Source organism: Nerophis lumbriciformis, linkage group LG10, assembly GCF_033978685.3.
Source record: "Nerophis lumbriciformis linkage group LG10, RoL_Nlum_v2.1, whole genome shotgun sequence".
NCBI classification, from domain to species: Eukaryota; Metazoa; Chordata; class Actinopteri; order Syngnathiformes; family Syngnathidae; genus Nerophis; species Nerophis lumbriciformis.
Genome location: NC_084557.2, coordinates 39318192 through 39338709, shown reverse-complemented (window position 1 = coordinate 39338709; position 20518 = coordinate 39318192). Strand labels below are relative to the sequence as shown.

Here is a 20518-nt window from a genome sequence, read left to right as displayed (position 1 = left end):
TATATATATATATAAATATATATACGTTATTTTTTACTAAAATATGGACATTTATCGATGCTTGAACCAATTGTTCATGTTTACATTGATTCTTATGGGGAACTCTGCATCACTATACAAAGTTTTCGGTTTACGAACCATGTTTACGAACCAATCAAGTCCGTAAATTGAGGTTCTATTGTATTAAACAAAGCTGATGGTGGCCCAAGACTTTTGCACAGTAACTTGTATAGACAGACATATAGGCCTGGTAGCGTGATGGCAGTTAGCAGAGTTTGGATGCACCAACCCTGACAGCGACAAGAAGTTTCAGTTTGATGCCAGAACCAATTTGTCATCCACACACACACACACACGCAACGTCGCTCAAACACAAGACTCGAACGTCACGGAATGAAAACGACTCCTAGCAAAAAAAGATTTTATATAATTGAGTTTGAGTTTGAGTTTGAGTTTATTTCGAACATGCAAGTATACAACATGATACATCACAATCTCCAGTTTCTCTTTTCAACATGTTCGAAAAGGAGTAGGAAGAAGCAGAGCTTATTTAATCCTACCCCTTTTCTTTTACATAACAGTTGCTAAAACTTTTGTTCACTTCCTGTTCTCAATTTATTCACAATATACTCCATAAGTAATCACAATAAAATAAGTAAATAAATAATAATTGGTGAAGTAAGTTACATTTCATATGTTGAAATAAGTAAGATTATTTTGTGAGTGAAAGAATGAAAGAATGGATGAGTTAAATAAATTCAGAATGTTTATCATGGTTCTTCTTCTTTGTACTTTGTAAACACTTTAAGTTTGAAGAGTTTCTTGAAGTGGATCATATTAGTACATTGTTTGATTGCTTTGCTTAATCCATTCCATAATTTAATTCCACATACTGATATACTGAAGGTCTTAAGTGTTGTACGTGCATACAAATGTTTTAAATTACATTTCTCCCTAAGATTATATTTCTCCTCTTTTTTTGAGAAGAATTGTTGTATATTCTTGGGTAGCAGGTTATAGTTTGCTTTGTGTATAATTTTAGCTGTTTGCAAATTCACTATGTCGTAGAATTTCAGAATCTTTGATTCAATAAATAAAGGATTTGTGTGTTCTCTATATCCAACATTATGTATTATTCTAACTGATCTTTTTTGTAACACTGTTAATGAATGAAGTGTACTTTTGTAATTATTTCCCCATATTTCTGCACAATAACTCAGATATGGTAACACTAGTGAGCAGTAGAGAATATGAAGTGATTTTTTGTCTAGAACATGTTTTGCTTTATTCATTATTGACGTGTTTCTTGCTACTTTATGTTGTATATTTTTTACGTGAGATTTCCAGTTCAATTTATTATCAATCATTATACCTAGAAATTTGGTTTCATTTACTCTTTCAATTTCTATTCCGTCTATTTGTATTTGTGTTTGACTTTCTCTTCTACTGTTACCAAATAGCATTATTTTAGTTTTACTGAGATTCAACGATAGTCTGTTTTTGTCAAACCATCTTTTTAATTTGTTAATTTCTTCTGTTATTATTTGTAGTATCTTCTGTGTGTTCTCTCCTGAACAAAACGCTGTTGTATCATCCGCAAATAATACTAACTTTAAATCTTTTGTAACTTTACAAATGTCATTTATATATAGATTGAATAATTTAGGTCCTAGTATTTATCCCTGAGGTACACCACAGGATATATTTAACGTTGTAGAGGTGTGTTCGCCTACCTTCACGTATTGTTTCCTGTTCATTAGATAACTTCTTATCCAGTTTAAGACTAACCCTCTGATGCCATATCGTTCTAGTTTTTTGATTAAAATATTGTGATTAATTGTGTCAAATGCTTTAGTTAGATCCATAAAAACTGCTGCCGCACATTTTTTATTATCTATAGCATTGGTCATTTCTTCTGTAATTTCAATTAAAGCCATCGAAGTTGAAACATTAGCTCTGTATCCATATTGATTTTCTTCGAGTATTCTATTTTTATTTATGAAACTCTCTAATCTGTTATTGAACAGTTTTTCAATGATTTTAGAAAATTGTGGAAGTAAGGAAACAGGTCTATAGTTTGTAAATTGATGTTTGTCGCCAGTCTTGTAAATTGGTGCAACTTTAGCTATTTTCATTTTGTTTGGAAATATACCTGTTTGAAATGATAGGTTACTAATATACGTTAATGGTCCTGAGATCTCTTCAATAACCTTTTTTATCGTTTCCATATCAATTTCATTACAATCAGTTGAAGTCTTGGATTTACATTTTTTCACGATTGTAACTATTTCCTCCTGTGTCACATTACTGAGGAACATGGAGTTGGGATTTCGCTCTATGGTATCATTATAGTCCTCAATTGAAACTGGGTCTGGAATCCTTTCTTCCAATTTTGGTCCAATATTTACAAAATAATTATTGAAACTTTCAACTACTTCCTTTATGTTGTCATTTTTTTTTATTTCCGTCTAAGAAGTATTGAGGGTAGTCCCTCTTAGTGCCATTTTTAATAATGCTATTGAGGATGCCCCATGTTGCTCTCATATTAGTTTTGTTCTTGTCCAATAATTCACTGTAATATTCTTTTCTACATAATCGTAGTATGTATGTTAACTTGTTTTTATACTTTTTGTACTTAATTTCTGCCTCTGTAGTTCTTTGTGCTATACATTTCCTATATAGTGTATTCTTCTTCTTACAAGCATTTTTTAACCCTTTTGTCATCCATGGTTGATTATTCTTTCTCTGCTTATTACTGAGTTGTATCCATGGACAATGTTTGTTATAAAGTATTATGAACTTGTTTAAGAAATGTTCATATGCTTCATCAACCTCATTTTCATTGTACACATTGTCCCAATCTTGCTTTTGTAGCTCAATTTTGAAAGCAATCATCCTCTTCTCTGTACACAGTCTTCGAAATGTCCTTTTGTCTTCCATGTTCTTCTTGTAGTTTCCATCATATATTGTAAAAACTGGCAGATGATCACTAACATCGGTTATAAGTAGACCACTTGTAGTGTTATTATCAAAATCATTGGTAAAAATATTATCAATAAGCGTGGCACAGTGTCCTGTAATTCTGCTTGGCTTTGTGATTTTAGGATATAAACTGATGCTGTACATTGTATCAATGAAGTCATCAATAGACTTTTGCTTGTTAGGGTTCAATAAGTCAATATTAAAGTCACCACATAAGAAAATTATTCTTTGCCCATTGTCCATGTAAGTAGCCTTGATCCATTCTTCAAATGTTTCTATACTTGACTTAGGTGATCTATATATACAACTGATGAATATGTTTTTGCTTTTTTCCTGACATATTTCAATTGTTATACATTCTAAGATATTATCTATAGCAAATGACATGTTTTTTACCACTTTGTAGTTCAGGTTCTTCATCACGTACACAGCTACTCCTCCTCCATTTTTGTTGTTTCTGTTGATGTAGTTTAGTTCATATCCATCCAGATCAAAATCTATTCCTTTTTTATCATCAATCCATGTTTCCGTGACAGCAATCACTTTGAAGGGTTCATTGATGTGTTCCAAAAAGTCCTTAATATTGTTGTAGTTTGCATACAAGCTTCTGCTATTAAAATGAATAATTGACAATTTGTTATCACATTTAATGTTGCTGTTATATTGATCATCCGTATAATAAAAACAATTATTACTGAAGTGGGAGAAAACATTTGTATCTGGATCTATATCATTTTCCAAATCCTGGTTTTTGTGATCTTTGTTGCAGAAATTTTTTAGTTCCATGTTTTCTTGTTCAACAATCTTTGATGTTGTTTCAATAATCTCTATAAGTGTAGGTGGATGCAATTCTGAATCTAGGTCCTCTTGTTTAGTCGTCCCTTGGAACATAGTAGTGTTGATGCTGAATTTAGGTGCTTGTTTTCTGTCAGAGTCCATTATCATCGTTGTTGTGGAAGCTGTGTAGACTTTAAAAATTGTCCAGGTCCTTGATGTCATGGACAGCAAGTACTCTTGCTTCTGGACCTCCATTCAGCTTGATGTAGATTTTACAGTTGGCGCTCCAAGTTCCCTGGATTTTTCCCTGCTTTCTCAAGTCTCGTGCTTTCTTGGCGATTCCAGCATTACGTTTTGTGAGATGCTCATTCATGTACACATTTGTTCCCTTCAGCTTCTTTCCCTGTCTCAGCAATGCCATTTTAGATTTTCTGTTTACAAGTTTCACGAGCACGACTGGAGTGGCGTTGTTGTTTCTTCCGTTCAGTGGGATGCATGTTTCGATGGTATTAATGTCAATTTCAATTTCTTTTGATTGCAGAAAGTTGACCACTTGCTGTTCTGCTGAGACCATATCCATTTCATCTGGTTCACCTTCATTATTCACAGCTTTCGCATAGGATTTTGGTTTAATTCGGTGCCCTGTCACGATGATATCATTCATCCGTTTATCCTGATCCATTCCATCTATGATATTCTTCAGCATGTTGTTGTCTTCTTGAAAGATCTTTATTTGTTTGCCCATTTCAGTGGCTTCATTATTCCTGATGGTTTTGTGAGATTGCAAACTTTCTATACATTGCTGCAGACTTTTCACATCTCGTCTGTGTTCTTCTTTCATTTCTTTCATTTCTTCTTTCCATCCCTCCATCGTGTAGTTCAATTTTTCTAACATTTCTTCTTTAAAATCATGGAACATTTTTTGTATCCATTCTTGATTCCCATCATGTACTGTGTCCAATCTCAATTCTTGTTCAGTCTTTCCTTTACCTTTTTGCATCGCGGCAGTCGATGACGTCAGTGCCTCTTATGTCTTAACGGCAGTTACTTCTTTAGCAACTTGCGGTACTTTTAACTTGTTTTTTCAACAATTTCGTACCTTGCTCCGTTCAGAGATCAATTTTGGGTGTCAGCCTGTCAACTTATATCACTCTGCGACGTCGGAATCACTTTAAAACAGCTGTAAACTCGCCGTAGCTTTTGGTTGCCAGGCAACCGCTTTGAACTGCGGCAAGGCGCCGTTGGCTTGAGGCTAACGGCTCTTCCAACTCGCCTTATTTCAGCGTATCTGTGCCTCTCAACTGACCAATATCAGATCGAAGATGCCAGGTGACTCTCCTGTGGCTGTGATCACAAATCAGTGGTCAAAATCTTCAGACTTAACAAAAACTCCGGTAGCAGAAGCGGAGCGTTTTTCTTTTGCGTCCTTTCTCATTGACAGGAAGTCAATAATAATAGTAGCACATTCTGCTTAATTAGCATGGCTGCCTTTTATTTTGAAGACAAGCCTGTGTGTGAGAAATATGACTAATATTATGTCACAGCTGGCTGAGCGCTTGATGACTGAATCTTGTAATTACTGATGTTGAAGCGTCGCCCTTCTGGTTTGGGCGAGGAAAGTCTATGCTTGGCAACAAGCAACATTAACTGAGGAAAGGACCCTTAAATTTTGCTGGACGATATATTGACCTACAAATTATTGCCTATAAACGATATTATTGTCAACTTTACTGTGAGACTAAATTCAATTATAATAATGCATGAATATCTCTCCCAATTCCATAAACTTGTATTTCTCGTGTAATTTAACATTGTTATTGGAATGTAAACTTTTAAACATCTAAGTTAAATAAAAAAATAAAAAAAATAATCCAAATGAAATATACTCTGTTAACAGAGTTTTGCACTTGGATAAAAATCCCAACCAAAAGTAATCAAATAGGCTTTGTCTCTGTTAAGGAGGGGGTGAGGGACCTGCAAACTTACAAAATCAAAACAATAAATAAAATGGCTAAATAAAGTTATTTTGACCAAAATTATCACAGTTACCATCAACGTTTCCCTCTAACATAGGCGCCACATTTCTGCCAGTGGGTGCTCGGACGGTAAATCTGACGCTACTTTTCTGAGCATGCGCGGTTTTTGCTTGGTGGTAAAAAATAATTTGCCATCAATCATATGTGGGTGCTCGGCATTGTCCGTGGATGCTCGGGCCCCGAAGCACCCACGGGATCGGCGCCTATGCCCTCCAAGGTGCGTGCGCCTGTGCAATTGTGCACGGCAAATCTATACCACGCACAAAATCAAATACAAAAATAAGCGCATAACAATTTTCAATGTAACTGACGACACGCGGCTACAACAGATAAAACCGTTTTGGTCATCACTGTTCAACTATTGTAACGTCTGTCGAGACGCTTTAAGGAGGACATCGGTCACTTTATGGAGCAAAGCTCTTTATTGTCGGCCACAAACTTGCCAACCTTAAGACCTCCGAATTCGGGAGATGAGGAGGGGGAGTTGAGGTGGGCGGGGTTGGGGGGGGAGGACGTTTGGTGGTAGCTGGGGTGTATATTGTAGCCCGTATTTCTAGGTGTTTTTTCTGTTGTGCTTATGTTGTGTTACGGTGCGGATGTTCTCCCGAAATGTGTTTGTCATTCTTGTTTGGTGTGGGTTCACAGTGTGGCGCATATTTGTAACAGCGTTAAAGTTGTTTATACGGCCACCCTCAGTGTGACCTGTATGGCTGTTGATCAACGATGTGTTGCAGTCACTGACGTGTGTGTGTTGAAGCCACATACAACATACAACAGCATACAACACGCTGTTTGTAAGGAGAAAAAGCAGACGCGACGACAGGTTGTAGAGGACGCTAAAGGCAGTGCCATCATGGCACTCCCTCAATAAAATTGTCCGGGTGAAAATCGGGAGAAATTCAGGAGAATGCTTGCCCCGGGAGATTTTCGGGAGGGGCACTGAAATTCGGGAGTCTCCCGGAAAAATCGGGAGGGTTGGCAAGTATGGTCGGCCATAAACACATGACCAAAACATTGGTAAAAAAGTTTCTATCTTGCAAAAGTGGTCATTTTCTGCCGTACAAACCAGACCAAAGCCAACTTTGTCATATCAACAGCAGCTGCTCGCTTTTTCTCTGGAGGGAAGAGTAAAAACAAGTGGCTTCTTTGCAGAAGGAATGCATGACAGTGAGCTAAACAAGAGCTGATCTCCTTCCAGTGCATTCTCTCTCTCTCTCTCTCTCTCTCTCTCTCTCTCTCTCTCTCTCTCTCTCTCTCTCTCTCTCTCTCTCTCTCTCTCTCTCTTTCTCTCTCTCTCTATCTCTCTCTCCCCTCTCCCTGTGTATCTTTCATCTCGCTCAGCCTCTTGCTCGCTCTTAAGACAGACTCGGCATCATTGAGCTCTGACAGATGGGGAGACACCGCCGAGGAGGAGGACTCAAAAGCCAGTCTCTCGTTTGTTTCTTCTCCACACCCGGCTACCTTTTCCTCATGAGCACATCATCACCATCTTCCCAACCTTGGAGGAAGATGAGGAGGCTCTGCATGTGAGAAGAATCGTAGAGAGAAGGGGAGAAGAGGAGCAACAGGGTGGTTCGAAGCGATCAAGAGGAGGTTTCCTGTTTCTTCATGCTGGAGAAAGGTTCGTATCTTTTTAACACTTCCTATGCATCACTTTATTGAAGTGATGATCGTATTAGTCTGTTAAGTTGAAAGGGAGAAGTTGCAATGCAGTAGCAAGAGAAGGCATCACTGCCGCCTGTAACTCGGAAACAGACGCTTGGTGGCACATGACAGGGTTTAGGGGTGGAAAGGAGATTCCCTTTGTTCATCCACACAAAAGCCTTCTCCTGAGTCTCATTTTTCTCTCGTACAAGCTGGCAGCGGTTGTCAGCTTTTATGATTTGGCGTGACTGTGAGCATTGTTTGGGCCTTGAATGTATATGGAAAGTGTTACCATGAGGATGTGATGAGTCTCTATCCGTGCGCATAGATGATGCAGATTCCCTGTATGATGGTCTTATCGTTCACAATCATTATGAGAGACAAGAAGACAAAAGTTTATTTTTTTGCATTCTAACTTATACAAATCGGCTCGTTCTAGGTGGCTAGCAATGCAGCTAATGGGAGCAATCAATTCTACCTCTAAATCACTTTAAAAATGCATTCAAAAACTGTCAACAACACTTCATTTACATTCTGTAACCTGTATAATAACCAAACTGTAGCAATATTGTAATTGTAAGAGTGAACACTGAGGAACTCTTTTCCCAGCGTACTAACACATCGACGTGCTACGGTATTAGCTGTAAAAGCTAACTATGGCAAGAGATAAGCTGGCTTCTACAACAACACGAAACACGTTTGAGTTTGTAATACTGTGATAGAACACCAATCTGTATTGTGTGAAAAATATGAACAATCATATTACAGTACTGTAAAGTATTATTTCATGTTTTTTTTGTACACAGCGAGCCAGACATAGTATATACTGTAGTTGTAATAACACACATGACGTGATGTATGTTACTATATTATATATATACTTGCAGTGTGTATATATAACATATTACATATTCTTATGAAGGTGTCTGTTACTACATCATATATATATATATATATATATATATATATATATATATATATATATATATATATATATATATATATATATACAGTATATATATATATATATACCTACTCAGTGGATTAGTGGTTAGAATGTCCGCCCTGAGATCGGTCGGTTGTGAGTTCAAACCCCGGCCGAGTCATACCAAAGAGGCAAAGACTATAAAAATGGGACCCATTACCTCCCTGCTTGGCACTCAGCATTAAGGGTTGGAATTGGGGGTTAAATCACCAAAAATTATTCCCGGGCATGGCACCGCTGCTGCCCACTGCTCCCCTCACCTCCCAGGGGGTGAACAAGGGGATGGGTCAAATGCGGAGGACAAATTTCACCACACCTAGTGTGTGTGACAATCATTGGTACTTTAACTTAACTTAATATATATATATATATATATATATATATATATATATATATATATATATATATATATATATATATATATATATATATTAGAGATGCGCGGATAGGCAATTATTTCATCCGCAACCGCATCACAAAAGTCGTCAACCATCCGCCATCCACCCGATCTAACATTTAATCAAACCGCATCCGCCCGCACCCGCCCTTTGTTATATATCTAATATAGACGATGCAAGGCATTAGTGAGGTTATAAAGCTTTTGCCTGTTAAAGAAAGGAGACTGATTCAATGCAGCAGAGACATTCGCGTGCCACGCTGTCACGGCCCAGACGCACACCAGTTCGCAATCATCTGGGAGCCGCGCTGAGCGCACCTCCAAGCGCTTGGAGGTGCGATGTCCCTCGCACCCGCGGCGGCTCCACCCGGGCTCGCGCCCGAGGCTTCAGCGCGCACCTCGGCGGCCATCCTACTCGTCGCAGCAGGTAAGCTGCGCGGGCGGAGCGCGCGGAGTGACCCCTGTTACGAGCCCCCGGCCACGGGGGTGGTGGGCAGGTAAGCTGCTTACTTGCTGCGCGTGACGCCGGCCGCGGCGAAGGCGGACAAGGCGGGGTGTCGGTGCGGTGGGCGCGGTGGTGACCCTGGACGTGCGTCGGGCCCTTCTCGCGGATCACCTCAGCTACGGCTCCCGGTGGGGCCCTCTCGGGGGAAGGGGCCTCGGTCCCGGACCCCGGCGAGGTGTCCCTTCTCCGCTCCGTAAAAGTGTCCATCTCTTTTTTTTTTTTTCTTCTGTTGTGGCATATGCTGCAAGTGCCTGCTCGTTTTTCGTATGTGGGTAACAACATTTAACTATGTATATATATTTCCGAATTGATTTAACTGCCACCCGCCTGAATCTATTTAAAATCTAATTTTTTTTAATTTCAACCGCCCGACCCGACCCGCGGATAAAATCTAATTTTTTTTTATTTCAACCGCCCGAACCGCGGATAATCCGCGGACTCCGCGGTTGTGTCCGCAAACCGCGCATCTCTAATATATACATATATATATATTTATATATATATACACACACATATATACACACACACACACACCTTGTAGCGTCCCGGAAGAGTTAGTGCTGCAAAGGGTTCTGGGTATTTGTTCTGTTGTGTTTATGTTGTGTTACGGTGCAGATGTTCACCCGAAATGTGTTTGTCATTCTTGTTTGGTGTGGATTCACAGTGTGGCGTATATTTCTAACAGTGTTAAAGTTTTTTTTATTCGACTACTCTCAGTGTAACCTGTATCGCTGTTGATGAAGTATGCCTGGCATTCAATTGTGTGTGCGTTGAGATGCCGCACATGTCATGTGACTGGACCAGCACTCGTTGGACTGGCTGAAAAGCAGACCTGATGATTTCCGGGATGGGCGCTGAAGTTTGGAAGACTCCCGGGAGGGTTGGCAAGTATTAGAATTAGCGGTGAATTGCGGCACCGCCACAATATATAATCGGCGGGACAGCTTTAGTGTTAATTTGATATTGCCTCAAGGGCCAAGTGAAATTACACGATGGGACAAATTTGGCCCGCGGGCCAGAGTTTGACACCCATGCTGTAGAATAAAGGTATTTTTCTGCAGAGCTGTTTGCATCGTCACTTTATTAAAGGTGGTTGATCTTAACAATTCAGAAAAAATCTGTAAAATAATGGTATTTTTCTGTGGAACTGCCAGCATTGTCACTTCATTAAAGGTGTTTGATCGTAATAATTTGGAAAAACTCTGTAGAATAAAGGTATTTTTCTGCAGAACTGTTTGCATCGTCACTTTATTAAAGGTGGTTGATCTTAATAATTTAGTAAAAAATCTGTAAAATTACGATATTTTTCCGCAAAACGTTTCATGAAAATTTCTGTGAATATAATGTTTTTGATCATTATTTGGTTTACAATGTTTTACTTGAATTTTATGGTTTTCGTTTGGCAGCCGTAGCTGCCAGTAGATGACCGTTTTTTTACAGATTTTTTTTTTACAGTGCGGGTATTGTGGCCAAACAGCTCACTTTTTGTTTTATCTGACATCACATGGACAAAGATAAGACCTTCTGGATGAAAGTTCTGTGGTCAGATGAAACAAAACTTGAGCTGTTTTGCCAAAATACCCAGCAAAATGTTTGCAGGAGAAAAGGTGAGGCCTTTAATCCCAGGAACACCAACCCCACCGTCAAGCATGGTGGTGGTAGTATTATGCTCTGGTTCCGTTTTGCTGCCAATGGAACTGGTGCTTTACAGAGAGTAAATGGGACGAAGATTGGGTCTTGGGCACATTTGGGTGTTCCAACAGGACAATGACCCCAAACACAAAAGTGGTAAAGGAATGGCTAAATCAGGCTAGAATTAAGGTTTTAGAATGGCCTTTCCAAAGTCCTGGCTAAACGTGTGGACAATGCTGAAGAAACAAGTCCATGTCAGAAAACCAATACATTTAGCTGAACTGCACCAATTTTGTCAAGAGGAGTGGTCAAAAATTTAACCAGAAGCTTGCAAAAAGCTTGTGGATGGCTACCAAAAGCGCCTTATTGCAGTGAAACTTGCCAAGGGACATGTAACCAAATATTAACATTGCTGTATGTATACTTTTGACCCAGCAGATTTGCTCACATTTTCAGTAGACCCATAATAAATTCATAAAAGAACCAAACTTCATGAATAATTTAAATTTTTTGTGACCAACAAGTATGTGCTCCAATCCTCTTTACAAGTGTATGTAAACTTTTGATCGCGACTGTATGTATATCTTTATATACCTTCATACATATATCTTTATATACATATATATATATATTTATATATATATATATATATATATATATATATATATATATATATATATATATATATATATATATATATATATATATATATATATATATATATATGTGTATATATATATATATATATATATATATATATATATATATATATATATATATATAATACACATATATACATATATACCTCTAAGTATACCAATACTGCATGTACCTTTTTATACCTATACTGTATATGCCTTTATACATATATATATATATATATATATATATTAGGGCTGTGAATCTTTGGGTGTCCCACGATTCGATTCAATATCGATTCTTGGGGTCACGATTCGATTCAAAATCGATTTTTTTTTTTTCAATTCAACACGATTCTCGATTCAAAAACGATTTTTTTCCTGATTCAAAAAGATTCTTTAGTCATTCAATACATAGGATTTCAGCAGGATCTACCCCAGTCTGCTGACATGCAAGCAGAGTAGTAGATTTTTGTAAAAAGCTTTTATAATTGTAAAGGACAATGTTTTATCAACTGATTGCAATAATGTAAATTAGTTTTAACTATTAAATGAACCAAAAATATGACTTATTTTATCTTTGTGAAAATATTGGACACAGTGTGTTGTCAAGCTTATGAGATGCGATGCAAGTGTAAGCCACTGTGACACTATTGTTCTTTTTTTATTTATTTTATAAATGTCTAATGATAATGTCAATGAGGGATTTTTAATCACTGCTATGTTGAAATTGTAACTAATATTGATACTGTTGTTGATAATATTCATTTTTGTTTCACTACTTTTGGTTTGTTCTGTGTCGTGTTTGTGTCTCCTCTCATTGCTTTGTTTATTGCAGTTCTGAGTGTTGCTGGGTCGGGTTTGGTTTCCGAATTGGATTGCATTGTTATGGTATTGCTGTGTATTGTTTCGTTGGCTTGATTAATAAAAATAAAATAAAATAAATGAAAAATAAAAATCGATTTTTTAAAAATGAGAATCGATTCTGAATCGCACAACATGAGAATCGCGATTCAAAATCGAATCGATTTTTTCCCACACCCCTAATATATATATATATATATTGCATATATGGACACACATATATTTATATATGTATATATATATTTATATATGTATATATATATATCATAAATATATATATATATATATATATAGAAAAGCGCTATACAAGTATAACCCATTTATCATTTATTTATATATATATATATATATATATATATATATATATATATATATATATTAGGGGTGTGGGAAAAAATCGATTCGATTTCGAATCGTTGTGCGATTTAGAATCGATTCTCATTTTTAAAAAATCGATTTATTTTTATTTTTTTAAATTATTTTTAAAAAAGCATTTATTTTTTTATTTTTTTAGTTAATCAATCCAACAAAACAATACACAGCAATACCATAACAATGCAATCCAATTCCAAAACCAAACCCGACCCAGCAACACTCAGAACTGCAATAAACAGAGCAATTGAGAGGAGACACAAACACGACACGGAACAAACCAAAAGTAGTGAAACAAAAATGAAAATGATCAATAACAGTATCAATATAATGTATAATGTATAATGTATCATAGGGACGGCGTGGCGCAGTGGAAGAGTGGCCGTGCGCGACCCAAGGGTCCCTGGTTCAATCCCCACCTAGTACCAACCTCGTCATGTCCGTTGTGTCCTGAGCAAGACACTTCACCCTTGCTCCTGATGGGTGCTGGTTAGCGCCTTGCATGGCAGCTCCCTCCATCAGTGTGTGAATGTGTGTGTGAATGGGTAAATGTGGAAGTAGTGTCAAAGCGCTTTGAGTACATTGAAGGTAGAAAAGCGCTATACAAGTACAACCCATTTAATATTAGTTACAATTTCAACATAGCAGTGATTAAAAATCCCTCATTGACATTATCATTAGACATTTATAAAAAAAAAAAAAAAAAAAAAAAAAGAATAATAGTGTCACAGTGGCTTACACTCCTTCGCATCTCATAAGCTTGACAACACACTGGTCCAATATTTTCACAAAGATAAAATAAGTCATATTTTTGGTTCATTTAATAGTTAAAACAAATTTACATTATTGCAATCAGTTGATAAAACATTGTCCTTTTGAATTCACAGCCCTAATATATATATATATATATATATATATATATATATATATATATATATATATATATATATATATATATATATACAGTATATATATATATATATATATATATATATATACATATATACCTATACTGTGTATACCTGTATATATCTATACAGTACATACCTATACTGTTTATGCCTTTAATTATATATATATATATATATATATATATATATATATATATATATATATACATACATACATACACGCATACATACTGTATAAATATATACATACTGTATATATATATATACATACATACTGTATGTATATGTATAAAGGCATATACAGTATAGATCAGGGGTAGGGAACCTATGGCTCTCGAGCCAGATGTGGCTCTTTTGATGACTGCATCTGACTCAAATGAATAACTCCACTGGTATTTAGTGTTAAAAATAACATTCAAAATATAAAACATTCCCATGCATTTTAATCCGTTTCTACCGCACTTGTTCGAGAAGTTGCATTAATGGTAAGAAGTATTTTATTTATTATTGGTTAGCTTCAGAATAACAATGTTTGTAAAAAGAGTAAGAGACTTACTCTAAAAATGTTGGTCTCACTTAAAAATGCACGCATCTAGTTCTATGCAGTGTTAAAAAATATTATATGGCTCTCACGGAAATACATTTTAAATTATTTGGCTTTCATGGCTCAGCCAAAAAGGTTCCTGACCCCTGGTATAGATGTATACAGTATATACCTTTATATACATATATACCTATATATATATATATATATATATATATATATATATATATATACACACACACATATATATATATATATACTGTATATATACTGTATACATATATACCTATATATATGCCTATACTGGCTCCCCTGCACTATCTTCCTGTGCACTTAAGATGTGACTTTAAGGTTTCACTACTTGCGTATAAAATACTAAACGATCTCGCTCCATCCTATCTTGCTGATTGTATTGTACCATATGTTCCGGCCAGAAATCTGCGTTCTCAGAACTCAGGCTTATTAGTGATTCCCAGAGCCCAAAAAAAGTCTGCGGACTTTAGAGTGTTTTCTATTCGGGCTCCAGTACTCTGGAATGTTCTAGCAGTAACAGTTAGAGATGCTACCTCAGTAGAAGCATTTAAGTCCCATCTTAAAACTCATTTGTATACTCTAGCCTTTAAAAAGACCCCCTTTTTAGACCAGTTGATCTGCCGTCTCTTTTCTTTTCTGCTCTGCCCCCCTCTCCTCCGTGGAAAGGTTATCAGGTGATCACAGATGATACGCTAGCTGTTCAAAGTTGGGACCCGCTCCTCTGTGCATCAGTTGGGGACGTCTCTGCGCCCCGACGTGTCTCCATTCAAGATGATCCCCTGCTGGCCCCACTATGGACTGGACTCTCACATTATTAACTAGATCCACTCGACATCCATTGCACCACACCAGAGACTGGGGCAGGGCGACCCAGCAGAGGTGCAAACATGGATGGCTATGGCCGAAAGGCTCCCCTGAGACAGATCCAAAAGTCCCCAAAAAGCAGCAACAAAGTCACGAATGTGCCACCCGTTATGCAGTCCAGAAGGGGTCCGAACCAAAATATAATATTTGATCATTTTAAGCATTCGGTGGTGCATTAATTTCAAAAATGCATTGCGATGTACGTATTTCTTTCCAACAACCTCACTGATTATTACTGACTACAGATTCTTGAGCCAGAAAACGTAATTAAACATCACTTACTGTACAATGTCTGCTGTCATTAGGATGTCGACTGCTAGGATGTTCATATATTCCTATTTAGATGAAATGTGTACAGCGACCGTGCCGGCAACTTTAGGTTCTAGGTTCAATCCCTGCTTCCGCCATCCTAGTCACTGCCATTGTGACACTTTACCCACCTGCTCCCAGTGTCTCCCACACTGGTTTAAAATGTTGCTTAAAGAAGTAGATAATGGGTTTCACTATGTAAAGCGTGTTGAGTCTCTAGAGAAAAGCCCTATATAATTCAATTCAATTCAATTCAATAATCCCCACGAAGAAAGAGGGTGGAACTAAGTGTCTTTTCGTGTCTTTCTCGCCATTTCTGAGTCTAAATTGGATGCCAAAGTTGACCAACTCGTCAGATTATGTTTTCACCCTCCTGCTATCCAGGTGTGAGGCATTATTTATGATCTGAAATAAACTTTCCAGCTCTGAGGCGTGAAAGCGGCTCACCGCAACCGCTGATGTCAATACAGCATTCAAGTCACCAGATGTAAATGGAGTATTGTTGGCACTTTTTGAATGTTGTTTTAGAGGGATTTATGGGCGGAATAGAGGACCTCCCATTGACTCCGTTATAAGCGGACCTTTATTTACGTTTATTTAATATATAGAATGCATTAAAAAAATACATCCATGGTCATGTCTTTCATAATGATTGCGAACCATAGGCAAAATTGGAAAAAAAAAGTGCAGCTCCTCTTTAAAAATGTAAATAACAAGGACACTAGTGATCTGGCAGCTCTGCTGCCGCCTGTCTGCTTTTTGTTGCAGTGCCTGGTTTCTGGGTCACAAGGTGGAGCTACCTGTGCGCAAGCCCGATACTCATTTCCTCCTGACTACTTAAGCTCTCCTTTCCATTCACTCGGGGCCAGTAGGTTCCTGATGGTTCACCCCTCCAGTCGCGTTCATCGTCTCTGCTTTGGCTCCACTCACTCTTCTTGTTCCTGTGGCTCTGGTCCGTGTAGTGTTGTCTGTTTCCTCTCCTCACCTTCTGTGTGCATCGCTAGTTATTTTTCCTCACTCCTTTTTGAGTGCTCTTTTTTCTTGTTATTCTTATTTCTTCTCTGCATTGGGGTCCTACCTGAAGCCTATCGTGACATACACAAGATGCTAGCATTACATTAATTTGTTCAATAAATTAAAATGCTGAATTGAACACAAATAAAACATCAGTAAAGATTTCAGAATTCAAAACATCTACATGCAGTAAATAATAAACTATAGTTCACATTAGATAATTTTAAAATATTTAAAATAAAATATTGGTGTTATTATTTTGTAATTTTCAAAAATGTTATTTATTTAAACAGTAATGTATTTTTGTTGATTTGTTTAAATAATTTCATTAAAAAATCTGACATTTTATTAGTTGTAAATTAAAAGACATTTTTATTTATCTGTTAAAAAAAAACGTGTTCGTATTATATGTATTTTTGCGGCTAATGTTAAAAAATCAAGTGAAATTTTGCATGTATTTTTATCAACTAATGTATGTCTGAAATGTACTGATGGCAATTGATTCAGCTCATTGTCTGAATCCGCAAAGACTAAGTGGCCTCATCCAGCCGCCCGATTAATGACACCAGTGCTAGTGGAATAATTAGCACAGACAACGCAAAATAAGCAGCTGCTGTTGCCAGCGAGCCAGCCCTCCTGGTACTGTACTACAGTCTGATTTACTATTTAATGCTGAAGAAAACTGCTCTGATTCAGTTGATCTTGTCTATCATGGTGACGTGTCTCCGTTCAACTGTGTGTGTGTGTGTGTGTGTGTGTGTGTGTGTGTGTGTGTGTGTGTGTGTGTGTGTGTGTGTGTGTGTGTGTGTGTGTGTGTGTTAATATGAATTTATGACCATTTGCCAGCGCTGTATCGTGGAAATGTGTGTTTGTTAGACAGTGTAAGAAAGTGCGAGCGACTGACCGATGGAGTGTTTGATGCTGCTTCTCTTCCACATCAGAATCCGCCCATTGTAGGATATAATGTAGCTGAGGGAATCTCACGCATAGAAGCTAAAGGGTCTGTAAATTGTAGCGTGTACATAATTTTATTGAAAGATTGTAAACTAACATGCATTTAAAGCTTGGTTATAGAATCTGTTAGGAAGACGCCTTTAGATTCAGGTCCAGCTTTCAAATAAAGATCATCCAGAGAGCGCTTGCTTTTGTCTCCAGGACAATGGGGAACCTAAAGGATAGCAGCGATTGGATTTTAGGAGGAAGTGTAAACATCTGGTAGGAGTAGAGATCAGGGGTCGGCAGTCACCCGACTCAATTTAGTAAAGGGACAACGCCCGGATGTTGTCTGCATTTGTACAAATAAACTAGGTGTTGCCCAAACTGGCCGGCCCGAAGGCTAGAACAACAAAGAGCAAGTATCTTCATGTAAAATGTATTTAGGGAGAAGTTCCCTAAAAGAGAGAGAGAGAGATTTTCATTTGGCTAACATCTCCCCCAGGTCTGCTGCAGCACCTGTAATTGTAATTACTCGCTTGATCAAATAAATGCCTTTTGTTCAACGTTTCCTCACCAGCGTCATATCTGGTCCATTCACGCCACCAAGTCGTCCTCAGGTCCGGACGAGAATGGCAAGACCAGCTAAATACAACAAAGCACACACCCTCTATATTGCATATTGGATCTGGGGAGGCAAATATTTTGCAGAATATGAAAACAACGCACGTGTTCATTTTGGTTTTGGAATATTTGAGTTATGTCTCATCATATATCACGAAAGCTGCCCGGTCAGTTCCTTACTTTTTACCTCCGCGAGGAGGTGATGCGATTGTCGGGGTGTTTCAGTTAGTCAGTTAGTTATTTAGTTGGTTGGTTAATTCGTTAGCATCATAAAGTACAAAACCTTCAGAAAATGTCCTTAATGGGACAAATAACAAGTCAGTACATTCAGGGGCTGATCCAGATTATTTCTATAACATTACCTTTACCTTTTGAGTCTCTACTTGTGTGTGTGTGTGTGTGTGTGTGTGTGTGTGTGTGTGTGTGTGTGTGTGTGTGTGTGTGTGTGTGTGTGTGTGTGTGTGTGTGTGTGTGTAAGTGAGAAGCTAAGTTGGTAAATGTGACTAAGTATTGATCCAAGTGACTTACTTACATCCATCATCAGGAAGGACGCCAAGGAAGAAGTTCAGATGTCCTTTAAAACACACACGTTGTACGGCAGAAATGACACACTTTTGCAACAATAACACACTCCATATTCTGCTGGCAGGTCATGTGACCTCGTGATGACGTAGGCGAGGACCATATGGAAGCAAAAAACAAAAAAAAAGTGCCGTCTTGCTGATGCACGACTCCAGCTTGAGTTCTCTGCGGACTTTCAGATAAGGGCTTCAGAACTCGGAGTCCACGCTGTGGTCCGCTGGGAGGAACGAGGCTCAGATTCTATACATATTAATGTGTGTATATATATATATATATACATATATATATATATATATATATATATATATATATATATATATATATATATATACAGTCGTGGTCAAAAGTTTACATACACTTGTAAAGAACATAATGTCATGGCTGTCTTGAGTTTCCAATAATTTCTACAACTCTTTTTTTTTGTGATAGAGTGATTGGAGCACATACTTGTTGGTCACAAAAAACATTCATGAAGTTTGGTTCTTGGCTCAATTTTTTTTTCATCTGAACACATAACTTTCTTACAAAAGGTCTTATCTTTGTCCATGTGATGTCAAATGAAGCAAAAATTGAGCTGTTTGGCCACAATATCCAGCAATATGTTTGGAGGAGAAAAGGTGAGGCCTTTAATCCCAGGAGCACCACACCTACCGTCAAGCATGGAACTGATGCTTTACAGAGAGTAAATGGGACAATGAAAAAGGAGGATTACCTCCAAATTCTTCAGGACAACCTAAAACCATCAGCCCGGAGGTTGGGTCTTGGGCGCAGTTGGGTGTTCCAACAGGACAATGACCCCAAACACACGTCAAAAGTGGTAAAGGAATGGCTAAATCAGGCTAGAATTAAGGTTTTAGAATGGCCTTCCCAAAGTCCTGACTAAACGTGTGGACAATGCTGAAGAAACAAGTCCATGTAAAAAACCCAAACACATTTAATAATAATACATTTTATTTGGTGTAGCGCTTTTCAGAGTACTCAAAGATGCTTTACAGGATAAAAAATTAAAATATTAAACAGTTCAAAGTAATAATATAAAATACAGGAAATATAAAAGCAGTACATTGTAAAATACATAATAATACTGGACATTTAGAAGACAGGACATTACAAGACACAGAACACATTTAGCTGAACTGCGCCAATTTTGTCAGAGGAGTGGTCAAACATTCAACCAGAAGCTTGCCAGAAGCTTGTGGATGGCTACCAAAAGCACCTTATTGCAGTGAAACTTGCCAAGGGACAATATTTGGTTAAATATTAACATTGCTGTATGTATACTTTTGACTCAGCAGATTTGCTCACATTTTCAGTAGACCCATAATAAATTCATCAGAGAACCAAACTTCATGAATGTTTTTTGTGACCAACAAGTATGTGCTCCAATCAATCTATCACAAAAAATAAGAGTTGTAGAAATTATTGGAAACTCAAGACAGCCATGACATTATGTTCTTTACAAGTGTATGTAAACTTTTGACCACGACTATATATATATATATATATATATATATATATATATATATATATATATATATATAGTGTATATATACATGCATTTATACACTATATATATGCATATGTATATAATATATATATATATATATATATATATATATATATATATATATATATGTGTGTGTGTGTATATATAATGTGTGTGTATATATAATGTATATATGTATATAATGTATGTGTATATATAATGCATATATGTATATATAATGTGTATATATATAATGTATATACATGTGTATATATGTATATATATATATGTATATATATATGTGTATGTATATATTTATTTGTATGTATATATAATATATATATATATATATATGTGCTTTAAAGAGTGTAGATGCTGGCCGTCCA

General features: G+C 37.1%; 1 protein-coding gene across 2 annotated transcripts in view; it reads left to right on the top strand.

The window, feature by feature from the left end:
• Positions 1–7217: 7217 nt before the first annotated feature.
• Positions 7218–20518, top strand: part of LOC133612316 (protein shisa-like-1a) — an 84233-nt gene continuing 70932 nt past the window's right edge. For both annotated transcript variants that reach the window (XM_061969617.2, XM_061969616.2), the window contains exon 1: positions 7218–7416. The gene's annotated coding sequence lies outside the window, so the exon portion shown is untranslated. The remainder of the gene's footprint in view (positions 7417–20518) is intronic.